General features: G+C 47.1%; 1 protein-coding gene across 1 annotated transcript in view; it reads left to right on the top strand.

The window, feature by feature from the left end:
• The first annotated feature begins 988 nt into the window (after positions 1-988).
• Positions 989-4,240, top strand: part of Col6a6 (collagen type VI alpha 6 chain) — a 135,879-nt gene continuing 132,627 nt past the window's right edge. Inside the window, exon 1 of the mRNA XM_028756796.1 lies at positions 989-1,173. The gene's annotated coding sequence lies outside the window, so the exon portion shown is untranslated. The remainder of the gene's footprint in view (positions 1,174-4,240) is intronic.

Genomic DNA, 4,240 nt, shown 5'->3' with positions numbered 1-4,240 from the left:
CTCTCTCTCTCTCTCTCTCTCTCTCTCTCTCTCTCTCTCTCTCTCTCCCCCTCTCTCTCAATCTCTCTCTCTCTCTGCCTCCCTCCCTCCTTCCCTCCCACTCTTTTTCCCTCCCTCCCTCTCTCTCTCTCATACACATACACACACACATTCAGAGACAGAGAGAGAGAGATATACACACGCACATACAATACATAAGTGTAACTTTATGAAAGAAAAAAGGAAAGAAAAAAGAAAAGGAAAAGAAAAGTAAAGTTGAGGGTGTGGCCAAACTTGTAGCTGGCACAGTCTGGCAGACACTTAAGTTATTCTCTGTGGCAAACCACTTCTATCTTGAACTTGTCCTCTGTGGAGCTGATACTGGGTAGCCCAAATGGAACAGGTGGTACCCATTCCAAAATGAGGCTATCCATTTCATGTTCGGTCTCCAGGTTTGTCTCTGCAATCAGACAGAGAGCAGATGTTGCAACGTCAATGGTTTTGTGGCTGGGGCACCTAGTCAAGGCGCACAGAGGGTGGTCAGATATTTGTGCTACTGCATAATACAAAGGATGGATGAATGAAAAGAAAGCGAACAGAGTGACTACTTTCAGGACAGGGAGAAGGGAGAAGTCTCTACCATTCGAAACCTCTTGGACTACCTCACTAAACCCCATTCTCCCAAGAAGTCTTCTGAGCCTATGCAAAGCCTGGATCCAGGACAGCAGTTAGCACTAGGAGCAGAGATTGGTGTGTTCCAGCGCAGAGAGTGAAGGCAAGCACCAAGCTTGCCCCAAAGTCCCCGCCCTCCACTTTCCCCCAGGGTCTGCAGCCCAGGGATTTGGGGGCGGTCCACATCGCAGAGAAGCAGGCGGGATAGTGCCAGCCTCTAAGATTCGCGCCCCCTCCAAACACACACTTAACTTTTCTGTCACCTTCCCAAGACTTGAGGCGCGCGCGCACACTCTGAGCCCTGGGGGCCACGAGGGCGGGGAGAGCAGCATTCATTTGCTGAGCCAGGGGCGTTGGAGCTGCATCCTGCAGGACCCCAGAGGCCTGAGGCTTCCCTGCCGCGCGGGAGTCGCATCCATGCCCCCCTGTTCTCCAGCTGCTAAGCTATCCCGTGCTGGGGACCGTGCGTTCTGGCTGTACACTCTTCAAATCCACCCCAGACTGCATAGAAGTTTTCCTGAGGTAAGTTCAGCAGCCAATGTTCTCTGGGAAAGAAAGGGACAAAACAAAGTTAATAATGGTCAGTGGTGGAAGGCAAGGGATCAGCCAGATGAGAGAGGCTATGGACAAGGACTAAGGTGAAGGAAAGCACTGTATTTAAAGGTCTTAAAAGTGCCTCTTTGGAAGTTTTCATTCTTTCCAGACAGAGTGAGCTGAATTCTCTGGGCTCTGTTAGTTGTTCTTCTCCTTGTTCTTCTTCTCCTTCTTCTCCTTCTTCTCCTTCTTCTCCTTCTTCTTCTTCTCCTCCTCCTCCTCCTCCTCCTCCTCCTCCTCCTTCCTCCTCCTCCTCCTCCTCCTCCTCCTCCTCCTCCTCTTCCTCCTCCTCCTCCTCCTCTTCCTCCTCCTCCTCCAGGATGTTGGAAAATCAGCAGCATGAACTAGTCATTCCTTGATTTGGGTTGGGAGTTCCCCACTACACACTTGGAGTTCTCCAGGGATGAGAGGTGCCTTGCCCAATACTTTGTTCCCACCCCCAGCATATGCCCTGCAGTGTGGCGAGCACACAGGGCCACATAACCAGGGAAAGCCGTTGCCAAACCTTCAGGTACCCAGCATCCAAATTTCCCTGCCCAGTGTCACACAAATCTATTAAAGACAATGTCAGGGTTTTATTGTTGGTACAGGGGATGAAGAAGGCAGGCAAAGCGTGTCTTTTTAAAAATCAGTTCCCAGTGACATTCTACTATGAGTTGAGCCCAGACTGCCTGGCTCATAATCAACCTTGGAAGTCATTCTGACCAGAGGAGGCCAGAGGAGGAAGGGAAAATGCTGGAACTAGGAAGTGATGATTTTTTTCTTTGTGGCCTCTTGTGATAGGACTTCTTATGGGTTCCTTTTTAGAAATCTTTAGTGTGGAGATGTTTAAAGAGGACGTTTGTGAATGCCAGGGAGTCAACAGGAAGAACTGGGCATCACTGAGAAACTGTAGCGTTGCTGATTACCTAAGACTCAAGACAGGACATTAGAAGAAGGCTGTCCTTAAGGGTTTTTTTGTTTGTTTGTTTGTTTTATTGCTATAGAGTACAGAAGTCACATCATCAATTTAATTTTTAAAGATTTATTTATTTTTTAAGTGTGTGTGTGTGTATGTAATTGGAATATATGAGTGTTGGTGTCTGAAGACTTCAGAAGAGGGCTTCAGCTCTCCTGCAGCCAGAGTGACATGTGGTTATGAGCTGGTGCTGGGGAACCCACTTAGTCCAGTGGAAGAGTAGTAAAGCTCTTAGTGGCTGAGCCATCTCTAGAGCCACGTGCTACCCATCTTAAAGGATCTATTTGATGAGCACCCGTCTTAGTTTTGTTTTTTATTTCTTTTCATTTATTCCCATGCATAAGCGTTTGCTTCCTCAGTTTCTTCTAGAATATTTCTCCCTTCTATGCGGCCTCCTTTCCTGGTGTAGGCAGTTCATTCCTTTTGAGTCTCCCTCCACATGGCAGGGGACACTGAGGTATGGAACAGTTCTGTAAATGTGGCTGGGCATCACGGGTACCTGGTTCACCTGGAGATGACTCATGACCAGAGAATGCACATTCGGCTCCTTTTCAGATACCCTCTGCAGTTTTAAGCAAGTTCAACTAAATGTGTAGCGCCCATTTGGACACCTTGAATCTGCACTGCTGGGCCTGGGGACATCGATCTATTTGCAGGCTTGTCCTGCTAGGGTGGCACACACTGTTCTTATCTTAAATCATTTATTTAGCTTTCAATTGTGTGCGTGCCTGCGTGTTTCTGTGTGTGTCTGTGTACACGAGTGAAGGTACCTACCAAGGTGTCAGATCCTCTGGAGCTGAAGTTACAGACAGTTGTGAGTCACTGGCCCTGGCTGCTATGAACTGAACTCTGGATCTCTGCAGAAGCAGTAAGCACTCTAACCACTGAGCTTTCTCTCCACTCGGGTCCTCTGGAAGAACAGTGCTTGCCCGTAGTTGCTGAACCATTCTTCCACCCCACACATTGACTCTTCAAGGTGACAGCTTTCAGATACTTGGTGGCTTTTCACATATGCAAACCATTGATGGGCTTGGTAACTTTCTGGGTGCTCTTAAAGTGAACATAAAGATTTCACCTCTTGATTAGTATGAGTTTGTAGGGTTTCTGGTCAAGAGAGAAGCCAACTGTTTTCACCTATCACCTCAGGCTACTTATAAGTTTGGTTTTTTCTTTTTTTTTTCCATAATTCAGGGCACTTTAAAAATGTGCGTGCACATGTACATGGGGGTAGAGTTGGCATGTATGTGCCTGTGGAAGCCAGGGGTTGATGTCTGGTGTTGTCCTCCACTGTTCTCCACCTCATTTTTGAGTGGGATCTCTCTAAACCTAGGACTTGCTGCTCCAGATAGCCTGACTAACCAGTGAGGCCTCGGGGTCCTGATGCTGTTCTCCGCCACTGGAGTTACAGAGGTGCGCACTGATGTGCTGGGGTTCTACATGGGAGCAGAGATCTGCCCTCAGGTTTGTGCCACAAAGACTTTACTCACTGAGGCAGTTCACTGGCCTTGAGGTATTGCTTTTAATACTAAATCCCAAGCATGCTGGTGTAAAGTTACACCGTTATGCTTGTTGTTGAATATCTTTGCAATTGGGGCTGTGTTCACAAAAATCCAGATACTTAAAATAGAGGTTTGAAATAAAAAGCCTTAAATGTTTGCACCATTCGACAAAAATTTGTCATTTCCTTCTACCCTTTCATAATATCAGAAATGCAGAGAGGGACCAGTGGGATGGCTCAGTGGGTAAAGACACTTGTCTCCAAGCTTGGAGACCTGAGTTCTATCTCTGGGACTCACAAGATGAGAGAGAACTGCCTTCTTCAAGTTGTCCTCTGAGCTTGTATATGTATATATGTATATGTGTATGTGTATATGTATGTACAGACACACAGACAAAGACAGATACACACACAAACACACAGACACCAGAGACACAGACAGACATACACACAGACATAAACACACGTACTTACCCATAGAGATACAGACAGACAGACAGACAGACAGACACATGCACACATAGAAACACAGACAGACA

Source organism: Grammomys surdaster, unplaced genomic scaffold, assembly GCF_004785775.1.
Source record: "Grammomys surdaster isolate TR1022 unplaced genomic scaffold, NIH_TR_1.0 126131, whole genome shotgun sequence".
NCBI classification, from domain to species: domain Eukaryota; kingdom Metazoa; phylum Chordata; class Mammalia; order Rodentia; family Muridae; genus Grammomys; species Grammomys surdaster.
The sequence above is the reverse complement of the archived record's forward strand: the minus strand, read 5'-3'. Positions and strand labels throughout refer to the sequence as shown.